The 12,110-nt window shown below is 37.4% G+C and overlaps 1 non-coding gene across 1 annotated transcript; it reads right to left on the reverse strand.

The window, feature by feature from the left end:
* Positions 1-332: 332 nt before the first annotated feature.
* LOC109791860 (putative pectin methylesterase CGR3) lies at positions 333-11,970 on the reverse strand. Its single transcript, XR_014429492.1, has 7 exons — positions 11,821-11,970; positions 11,523-11,694; positions 11,382-11,421; positions 11,239-11,280; positions 1,960-2,334; positions 1,373-1,428; positions 333-777 (listed from the first exon to the last, which is right to left on the reverse strand). It is a non-coding gene; the product is annotated as a putative pectin methylesterase CGR3 (transcript).
* Between the last annotated feature and the right edge of the window lie 140 nt (positions 11,971-12,110).

A 12,110-nucleotide genomic window follows, 5' to 3' on the forward strand; every position in this document is an offset into this window, starting at 1 on the left:
ATCGATCTAGCCTCTAAAATGAAAAAGATAAAGTAAGTAATCTCAATAATTGATGAGAAAATCAACATCAACAGTCAACATTACATATAAATGTATAGCAAAATCATGTATATGATAGAATGTCTCATCAACAACATAAATTATTTATTTACTTTATTTTTGCTTGATTTAGTGGAACCAAATATCATTCCCGTTCATTTATTGCACTTCCCTTTGTAGTGTGTACAATCAATAGACTGAATCAAATGCGATTATTCCTAATTTTACAACAGCAATAGAGTATGATAGACGTAAACTAAAGGAGAACGATGTAGTTTATCCATCTTGACAGATTATTCAAGAAAACATAATGAAATTTAATTTATATTGCAATAAAAGGAGTATTACTTTAGCACAACAATCACTGATCGCCTGATTAAACTAATAATTTAGTCAAATACTAAATTTGATTTGTCTTTTACAGCCAGGGGCTGGAAATCAAAGAATAAAAATCTATCAACAAAAGTGATACACCATCTATGGCGAGTATATTTCAAAGAATTAAATTACCTTTATAGAAGAAAGCGCTTTAAATGAAAATGGAGAAGCAGAAATCAGAGCTCCAATGTTGCACCATCACATAAGTCAATGGAGTGACTTGAGGTGGAATACCTGGCATCTTGGAACATATGAACTCTTGGTTGAAGCCTGTTCAAACTTCTTAGAAGCAGCTTCATTCTCCTCCAAGTTAATCTGGAGGAAAAACCGGACCCACCATGATGAACTCCTCATCTTGGCCTGAAGCAAGAGGAATCAGTTAATTTTTCCCCATTTATATAAAAAGTTTAATACTTCATTTGGTCTATGAACTTTTTAGAAATTTTTATTAGTCCCAAAATTAAAAAAAAAAATTGTAATATATTTCTCATCTTTTTATATTTTTGTAATTTAGTCCCATGTGGATAGAAATTCATTTACAATAGATGAAATTTCATAAAATATTCTTAATATCCGCATATTTGGGAAACTATATTTGATTATTATTCTCTGTCATCATTCATGTATATCAAAAATATTTTGTGAAATTTCATGGATTGTAAAGAAATTTCTAACCCTAACAACTAAATTACAAAAATATAAAGAGATAAAGAACCTAATTACAATTTTTTTTAGTTTAGGGACCTAATTAAAAAAACCTAAGGGATCAAGTAGTGTATTGAACCTATATAAAATAAATAAATGATATACATAGACATATTTGATAATATCCTTAGCTTCAAAAAGGTTGTCTAGGATCAAGGACCTTCTATTCATCCAGGCTTAGAAATTAACATTAAAGCAACAATAAAAACATGGATAACATTCTATCTTTCTTTATGTAAAATCCACTCACCGCTCTTCCAAATTTAGAAACATCCGCTACCTTGGCTTTTTGGGTGCTTGGAAAACCTTCATTACAGATATTATCAGATGTCAGTGACAGACCGAAAAGATTATTCACTATTGCTAAGATAGTCTTTCAAACTACCAGCACAAGCAGTATATTTAAAGCTCAAGCTCCCCCAATAACTCATCAAAATTACCGCTAGATAAAGTATATCATAACAGTCAAATAAGAGGCATTTCAAGTGTTCACATAAGCTCGAACATACTACAAACAACATTTCTGCTCTAAAAACTAATGCCATTCTAGATGCTCCATTGCTCAACAATAAAATCCAAACTTTTGGACTCAATAACAGCTACGTGGGAACAGTTGCACGAATCAATTTGACATCATTTAATATTTAGTTATATAAAAAACGGAAGTAAGCATTACACACACACACACTACCTTCAATTCCCTATTTTGGGTTGTAACTGTAATAAAGCTAAATAATTTAACGAAAGCTTCAGATTAAAGGATTTTCTTTGGACAGAAAAACTTTTATTCATAGATGGAATTTGCATTAATTTCAAGATTATATGAAATGCTCTTACCAGTAAATATCACTACACCATCAGCTGATACCCTCACCAAATCCGGAAGAGTTTTGTTGAGGTATCTGGGAGAAAGGTAATCCAGAGCGTCTGAAACAATTACAAGAGAGAAAGATTTTGGCCTGTATGGAAGAGGGAACTTGATATCAGCCACACGCACACTGCCTTTACGGATAAGTGCTTTGCAATTATTATCAGCATCCTCTATATCATATGGCTCTATTCCCCAGGCTTCAGTTTCCTCCTCCTTTTGCAATTTAGAGACCACATAGCAAGTATCAGGACCAACATGCAAAACTTTATGCATGCTATCTCCATATGCTTTCTGTAAAATCGGAATAGCTTGTTGGACCTCTCCACTGCACAAATAATCACCTGCATTTGGAAGTAATGTATAGTATCACATATCTGGAAGTCAATTAAATTGAAAGTTAAGATAGTATTTGGATAAGGGCTTTCAAAATTTCAAGAAATTTAATTTTAAAATACATGAGAATTTAATAACTTCAATTGAATTCCTTTCATTTTTGAAAAAAAAATGTTAGAAACATATTTTTAAAAACACACTCTATTGGTTGAAATTTATAAGAAATTACAGATATTTTGTGGCCCTACTTATTTAATGATTCTCTCTCCTAATTTTGTAACTTTTTCAATAAATTTCAACCAATATTGAAATGTGTGTTACAAAACTCTTTTTTTTTAAATAATTTCTATTTCTAGTCAGATGTTGATTGACCGTGGAGTGGTTATGGACTGGGTGTGCTTCAAGAGGGCTTTCCTCGAGAAGTACTACCCAGAAAGTGTCAGGCATGCTTGGGAGGCAAAGTTTATGAGATTACAGCAGGATGAGATGTCAATGACCAAGTACGCCATGAGATTCGAGTGCTTTCGCTCCTCTGAACAACCTAGAACTGAAAATATCTTCTCCAACTCGCTAATCCAGTGGTCATCCACCTCCGGATCTGCATCACCTCTGAACTAAGGAGGACTACACTTCCTGAACTCAGCCAAAACCCGACTCTCCTGTGACCCAACTGGTCTTGCGACACTAGTCAGATGCTGATTGACCGTGGAGTGGTTGTGGACTGGGTGTGCTTCAAGAGGGCCTTCCTTGAGAAGTACTTCCCAGAGAGTGTTAGGCATGCTCGGAGGTAGAGTTTAGGAAATTATAGCAAGGGGGAATGTCGGTGACCGAGTACGCCATGAGATTTGAGCACTTGGCACACTTCTACACCCAAGTGGCTTGGAAGTATAGGAAGTTTGTTGAAGGCTTGAAGTATGATTTGAGGAGAGTGGTGGTGCCTATGGCCATCACGGAATTTCCATCCTTGGTAAAGAAGGCGAAGGTTGTAGAGCGGCTAGAGAGCGTCGACAAGCTGGCAAAGACTGTTGGTGGGCTAGCTGAGTCCAAGAGTGGTGGTGGTTCTCAGAGGAAGCCTTATAATAGGCTCCAATCACAACAAGGGGGTCCTGTCACAAGAAAACCTATTGACATAGCTAGGAGTGGGGGTTAGAGTGGAGCTGCTACTCAGATATTACAGATGTGGTGGACCTCACTTCATTCGTGATTGCCCTCATACAAAGAGCAAATGCTTTAGGTGTGGCCAAATGAGTCACATGTCGACTAGTTGTCCTGTAGGTGCCAGATAGACCAGGAGTGCCCCGAGGGGTGATAGATCTACTGTAACTGAGAGGGTGTTTGCCTTGACCGGAGTCGAAGCTTCCACTTCATCTGATCTAGTGAAGGGGAAGGGGAAGGGTAAAGCTACTAGTAAAGATGTGATGATATTATTTGACTCAGGGCCTCCCATTCATTTATTTTACATGCATGTGCTGAAAAGTTGGGTTTGCCTGTACGTAATTTGGAGTTGAGATTGCTTGTGTCTGCACACGCTTCTGTTTCCATTGTTGCCTCTAAGATATGTGTTGGTTGTCCCTTGGAGATGTGTGATAGGAAGTATAAGGTGAACTTGATCTATTTGCCTTTAGTGGATATTGACATAATCTTAGGGATAGATTGGTTATCTGCCAATCACATTCTTATAGATTGTGCCAATATGGAGTTGGTTTTTCCCTTAGGGGGAGGATAAATTGTTGATTTCAGCCAGCCAAGCTGAAGTGATGTTGAGAGATGGAGCAGAGTGTTGTATTCTATTTGCTGCTGTGAGAGTGAAAACTAAGAAGGTGATCAATAGGTAGGAGTTGTGAGGGAATTTCTGAAGGTGTTTTTAGATGAGGTGTCTGGGTTATCTCCTACTAGGGAGATTGAGTTTAGCATTGATCTGGTCCCTGGTGTAGGGCTAGTGTTGGTTTCTCCCTATAGGATAGCCCCAACAGAGTTGGTTGAATTGAAGTATCAGGTGGAAGAGTTGAAGAGAAAGATTGACTACTTTTCCTATGTTGGTATTGCCTAATCCTAATGAGCCATTTGAGGTGTGTCGTGATGTTTCTCACCTAGGGTTGGGGTGTGTTGATGTAGAATAGGAGAGTAGTTGCATATGCTATAAGGTAATTGAAGAATCATGAGAGGAATTACCCTACTCATGACTTAGAGTTGGCAGCAGTTGTTTTTGCCTTAAAGGTATGGATGCACTATTTTCATAGTGCAGGATTTAACGTCTTTGGTGATTACAAGAGTTGAAGTACTTGCTTGATCAGAAGGAGTTGAACATGAGACAGAGACAGTGAATGGAATATTTTAAAAGATTATGAATTTTAGTTAATGTATCACCCTACGAAGGCCAATGTAGTGGCAGACGCTTTGAGTAGGAAGTCCATCCACATGTCTAGTTTGATGGTGAAGGAGTTGGAGCTGGTTGAGAAATTCAGAGATTTGAATCTGTATGTAGAGTTGGCTCAAGACCACATTAACTGTGGCATGATTACCATTGCTAGTGAGTTCTTGTAGCAAGTTGGTATGAAGTAGTTGTAATATTCGGAAGTTGTGAAGGTTCTTAATTTGTTGGATACAGAGAAAGCAATTGACTTTGAAATGGGTGAAGATGGGATTTGAGGTTTAAGGGTAGAATTTGCCTACCTCAAGATTCTAAGTATAGAGAGACATTGTTGAATATATGGCAGCCTGTCTAACCTGTCAGAAGGCTAAGGTTGGGCACCAGAAGTCTGGTGGTTTAATTGTAGATGATGGAGATCCTATAGTGGAAGTTGGATAGTATCACTATGGATTCATTGATGGATTTCCTAAGTCGACTAGGAATAGTGATGCTATTTGAGTTGTGGTTGACAGATTGACCAAGTGTGCACATTTCTTGTCTGTCAATATCAAGTGATCCTTGGAGAAGTTGACACAATTGTATGTTAAGGAAATAGTACTATTACACGGGGTGCCTACCAGTATTATTTTAGATAGGGATCCGAGGTTCATTTCTAGATTTTTGGCAGAGTCTACACCAAGCCTTAGGCACGAGGTTGAGGTTGAGTTCTGCTTATCATCCACAGACGGATGGTCAGTCAGAGAGGACAATTCAGTCCTTGGAGGATTTGTTGAGGAATTGTGTGCTAGACTACTTGGGGAGTTGGGAGGAAGTCTTACTACTAGTAGAGTTCATTTATAACAATAGCTTTCATGCTAATATCGGGATGGCACCGTTTGAAGCCCTATATGGTAAGAGGTGTAAGACTCCTCTGTGTTGGTACCAAGATAGTGAATCAATGGTTGTGGGACCGGAGCTAGTCCTACAGACTACTGAGAAAGTAAAGTTGATTCAAGAGAGTATGAAAACTACCCAGAGTAGACAAAAGTCACATGTTGATAAAAGGCGAAAGCCTTTGGAGTCTGCTGAGGGGGAACATGTGTTTCACGTTTCACAGTTGAGGAAGTATGTTCATGACCCGAGTCATGTAGTTGAGATGGGTGAGATTCAGGTCAAGGAAAACCTGACTTATAAGAAGAGACCGGTAACTATGATTGATTACAAGTTGAAGGAGTTGAGGGGCAAGTCCACTGGATTGGTGAAGATCTTGTGGGATGCAACTACTGATAAGACTACTTGGGAGATTGAACAAATGTGTAGAGAGTAGTATCCTTCTTCATTTCCAAGTAAGTCTATTTTCGGGGACGAAAATTTCTATTTGTTGGGGGTATTGTAACGTAGTTAGTAGACTGGAACGGGGCGTTCCCAGATTGGAACGGACCGTTCCAAACTACTAAAACAAGGGTGATTTAGTAGCCTAGAACGGGCCATTCCCAAACTGGAACAGGCCGTTCCAAATTACTAAATAGGCCTATGAATCTTGGACTGGAATGGGTCGTTCTAAAGTGGTCATTGTGAGTTAAATTCAACTCCAGAACGGGCCATTCCGATTTTAGAACGGGCCGTTCTAGACGTGCCAGAATGGGCCATTCCGATTTCAGAACGGGCCGTTCTGCATGTGAATTTTACACGTGATGAAAGAGCCTAGAACGGGTCGTTCCGAATTTGGAACGGGCCGTTCTGGCCAGTTCAGATTTCTATAAATAGAAGTTCTGTAGTTGAGGAGAAGGAGAGGTTTTTAGAGAAAAGTTTTAGAGAGAAGGACTCTAGACTAAGAAGCTTGCTTTGGGTGGAGTGAAGTCCTGGGTTGAGCTTCGGAAAGGAAATTCCACTTCTTCTCAGTTCTTGGTTATTCTGAGCCAATTTTCAGGTAAGGGAAGCTAGATTGTATGTTGTTTGGTTGTATGTGAGTTTAGGAACTCATATGAAGTTGTATAATTATATTGAGATGTATGATGTGTAGAAAGTGAAATGAAGAGATGCAAGTTGAGTATAGTGAAGTTGTTTACAAGTTGTGTGTTGATCTATGATATTGTTGAAGCATGTTGAAATTAAGTTGATAAAGTTGCTATATGTTATGTGTGAACATGTTTATGTTGTGAAACATGATGAGATGATATAGTTAAAAGTTGTGAAGTGCATGATGATAATATTGTGAGTTGTGAGAAGCATGATGTGAAGTGTGTAGATGTGTGTGATTTATATAAATGTTATTAGTAGACTATGTTGTTAAGTTGTTAGAGAAGAGTTGTATGTTGCTATAAAATTGTATGTTGTGTCATGTGTTGAAAAGATATTATTTTATGATGATTGTGTTGTTTAAAGTTGAAATGAGATGTTGTGTTGTTAAAATGTGTTGTTAAACAATGTTAATGAGTTATTGTGCTGATAAACTATGTTGTTCAAGTTGAATGTTGATTGAGATGATGAGTTGAAAAATTGTATGTTGTTTAAGTTGTTAAGTTGATTAAGTTGTGATGATGAGTTGTTGATTACTAGGACTAGGGGAGATATTTTCGAAGTTGCTCATCCCATTGTGTGGATTGAGATAATTGTGGTGCTCTGAGAGCCCAATTTGTTGAAAAACCCTCCTTGGGAAGTTGTCCCTTGAAGTGGACGTTGTATTGTTCTCCTTTAGGACTTAGTTGATCCCGTGTGTGGGCAAGGTCGAGTCACACGTGTACAAAGCGACCACGGTATAGGGGTCAGGCCGAGCTATACCGATTACAAGCGGCCAAATGTTTATTGTTGTAAAGTTGTTATGGTGTCTATTATTGTAAAGTTGAAAAGTTGGGGACATATGGTGAAGATATATGTCCTATGTTGAGATACATAGTATTAAGGAAATAAGTTGAAAGTTGTTTTAAAGTTGAATCACTTAGTACTGTGTGAGCGACATGGAAGTAGTCGATCCATGTCATGGTTGAATGACCAATTTGAGTAAGGTATCTAGTTAGAGATATAGTCTTTAACTAGGTACTGGAGGGTGCGTGATACTTAGAGAACAGTGGGTGGACTAACTCCATATGTGGATTGGTGATGCTAGCCAGGGCCGTGGTAGGCTCATACCCAAACCCTTCTGTCCTGACAGTAGTACTGGACCTCCGAGTCTAAGTGACACCTGAGCAATCGCCTATTGTTGTCTATACCTGGTTCTCTTCGGAGTTCCTAACGCTGTTCTATACCTGACCTGGTTGAGATAGGTCAAATGCTGAATTCGGTAGGGTTTATGCCACCTAGACTGCTCAACCTCAGTTGTTGGAGATCTCCGAGCTGAAATGCGTGATGACGCATAAGTTGTTGATGAGTTTATTTGTTGTTGATAAGAGTTGTATCTATGTTGTAAATTGCGTTGAGGTGTTGATACAGCGTTGATATGTGGAATCAAGTTGAAATGATGTTAAGATGTATAATATATGTGTTGTTTATCTTTTGTGTCGAATGTGAAGATAATTATATAGTTGTATTTCATATTTGATATTTATGAGTTGTTTATTGTCTCTAACTTACCCTTGCATATTTCCATGTGGTTTGGACTGCGATGATCATACGTTGTATGAGGAGCAAGGCAAGGATAGGCTGGGAGATAGCTGCTAGAGGCCACAGGAGATGCCTGGAGATGGATTTTTTTTGTAGGCTACCTTATAGTAGCATACTTTGTTGTATATAATTGATTGTTGTTAGTTGCTTGATTAGCAACTTGTGTTGTAAATATTTTATTATACTATTTTAGTATATATATTCCAGTAATGTGTAGTATTGTTTCGTAGTGTGACGGCCACGGCGGGTCGTTACACTTTTATCATATGCAAATTTCATTTTACGTCATTACAAAGAAATAGAGAAGCCACAAAGATAAGATGAAAACCATTAAAACAACCCTGTTTACTACATGGTAGAACAAACATTTAGCACGTTCATTTTACATTTAGCAGAAAGTGACAGCAACTGAGACAATATTTGAATCCTTTATACATATTTGGACTGTTTACATTATGTGTAAGAAGATGGTCATCATAAATTATCGTGCACAGCCAGTCTGAACCCAACTAGAAGTGTCATAGTTGCAATACAATTAAAAGGGTGTCAATTGACAAGTAACAATAATATCACTATCCTGAACAAGAAGATATAAAAACATATAACTAGAATAAAAAGGCACTAATAGCAAAATGAACAATTTTTTAATTTCAGTGGTGCACTTTAAAGCATATTGTTTATCATTGAAAAATAACTACAAAAATGATAGTAGAAAATGCATTTCGATAAAGAAATATGAAATTTATAATACAAGGTAAGTTGCCACTTTTCAAGACTCAATTCAACAAATGTATAGCTCCACAATAGAAAACTTGCTAAATACAAAAAGGACAATAAATGTGCATAATGCATTCATTCTTACATTTGAACATTTAATTACCAAAAAATTACATTTCCAAGAAAATGACTAATAAGGAAATTTGTTGAATACTCAATTTATTAATTGATGATAGAAATCATTTTGACATAATTCAACAAATTCATCATGATGGGCAAAATAAAATACACAAACACCATGTACATAAATGGACCCTGATCTACAAAATTTACATCATCACAAAGAATTATAGACCATTGAACCAGAACAGCTGCCCACCACCACAAGAAAGGAGGAACAAATTGAATTTTCAACCTTAAGAGTCATGACTAAAAGCTTACTTATATGTCAATAAAGAGAAACAACCGAAACCTTTCATCTGCTAGAAGCATTAAGGGTATTAAGCAAGTTTTCTTTTTCTCTTTCTTGTTTTTTTTCTCTTTCTTTTTTCACAGACAGCAGTAAGTCAAAAATGAATGGTGCTTATAAGAGATAAGCATCAGGAGACTTAACATCTTAAAGATTTTATGATTCAAGTTCCATAAACCACAAACACCTCCAATCCAAAGTGGAGAAAGTGTTCATAGAGTCTTGATCACATACAAAAGAATGCAAAAAAACCACTAAAAAATTGCATCGCAAACAGCAAGCCATCATTCAAGAGCAGACATCAAATGAGAAAACAGTCATTTGACACTGACAAAGCTCCACCATGTCCACATACCTACAATCTTGTATTGTTGTCTAAGACTTCAACTTAATTGAAATTCATCAAGGGTGTCAAAGAACTTCTCATTTTCTCAACTTATAGGAACTAAACTCACATAATCATCAACTAGGAAAATTAACAACATCAATAATGTGCATACAAGCTAGACACACTTATTGTATACCAGCTAAAAGACCACCATAAAGTGGGTCTAAATTGCAGTTGCAATTGCAACTATTACGATACGGATTGTGGGTGTCATGACGTAAAATTATTATATATTTGCACTGAACATGGAAACGAATTCTATAGTAATAAAAATGAATTGAACTTTTCTTTTACAATTTTTCACTCCACACTTCCTTTCCCCTTGCCTAGAATGCATCACACAGCCTCCCAGCACTCCAACCAACAACCACTAATGGCTTCCCTCCCTCAACATCCCACGTGACCACTCCCATTAGAATAAAAGATTGAAGTTTGAAGCTTTGTTTATTTTGAAAAAAAAAAAAAAAAATTGGAATAGAAGGGTGTTCCAGCTCCATTGCAGTATTTCTTGTGATTGAACTTCACATCACAATTGCGGACTGTTGCAGTCAGGTGAAGCTCCACAACAGCAATATTGTGGTCACAAGAGATGTTGCAGTCCACAATTTAGAACCATATTTTTAAATGCATGAAGAAATTGATGGTGAAAGTGTGAAACAAATCACAATCATGAGAAATTATGACAGTCTGGAACCACTACGTGTACAAGGTCCCAGCCAATTTCCACATGACACAGTCAAAATTTTCAATTTAGGAGAAAAGAGTTAATAAAACTCAGGTGAACTTCACATCACAATTGCAGACTGTTGCAGTCAGGTGAAGCTCCACAACAGCAATATTGTGGTCACAAGAGATGTTGCAGTCCACAATTTAGAACCATATTTTTAAATGCATGAAGAAATTGATGGTGAAAGTGTGAAACAAATCACAATCATGAGAAATTATGACAGTCTGGAACCACTACGTGTACAAGGTCCCAGCCAATTTTCACATGACACAGTCAAAATTTTCAATTTAGGAGAAAAGAGTTAATAAAACTCAGGTTTGTCACACGAAAATTGTTCGTTTGCCACGTGCACGATGCCTGCAAATGGTTACTGCAACCACTTACTATATTCCAACAGAAGGGTAGCTCCTTCCTCTCGGAGTCTCGGATCAGGGGAAAGAGCGTAGATTGACTTCTAGGTAGCTCCCCCGGAGGGAAAGAAAACTAAATCAATCAAGTGAAGGACTCCTGGGAGTGAGTCCCAAATGATAGAGGTGTTGGGTATGCTGTTCTAATGACCTGCTATATTGATTGCACAAGACACTGATTCTTTAACATTGTAGTCTTAAACATGTAATAATTTATCACAATCCAAAGAGAGAAAAAAAAAAATCAAAATTACCTTCAACCCTGCTAACAGACTCTAAACGGCTGCTAAATCCACCTATATACAAACAAAAAAAGGCAACATTAAATGAAATTAATTAGATAACAAAACGAGGCAAAAGCACATATCAGTAACAAAATGGAAACAATATCACAAACCTGAGCCCCTATACAAATAGCCAACGAGAAACAAACCTCCCTATAAAGTTGCCAAAACCAAATCAATCAGAAAAATTTCCCCAAACTGAACAAACCGCATTGAATAACTGAAATCGAATAATAAATAAACAAAACTCCCACCACAACTACGAGGCCAATTGTCAAAGGCGAGGACCTAGATTTGGAAGAAGAGAACAATCCACCGCTACTGTCACCGAACCTTCTAGTAGGAATTCCCGGTCTCCTCGACATCACTTTTTTTTTTCACTCGATTCTTCTCACAACACGAAGACGCTGCTACAGTAACACTAATCTGCAATGCACAAACAAAAACGCGAATGAACGAAAACCGAATCTCCATAATGCCAATAAGGAAACACGGCGAAAGCTACATCAAAGGACTGAAAACACGTTACGAAAAAAAAAAAAAAGAACGAACCAAACAATCCTATAGAACTTGCATTGCGCAAACGCTTTCAGCGGCTAGATTTGAACTACAGAGAAGAGAGAGAAACAGAAAAACAGAGTATGGTGATGGTTTATTGATTCTGTTCCCGTGCCAAAAAAAAAAAAAAAAAAAAAAAAAGGTACAGAGTGTGGTTTTTTTGTTGGAGTGTCGGTTGGTGGAATCCAACGGTGACGAATGGTGATTGAAAATGGGCCAGGTCTTATTAAATATGGGCTGTCTGTTGGGTCATTTGTGGCCCAATACGGGGAAAAGTTAAAGCG

This window comes from Cajanus cajan, chromosome 9 (genome assembly GCF_000230855.2).
Source record: "Cajanus cajan strain Asha chromosome 9, NIPB_CcT2T_4, whole genome shotgun sequence".
NCBI lineage: Eukaryota > Viridiplantae > Streptophyta > Magnoliopsida > Fabales > Fabaceae > Cajanus > Cajanus cajan.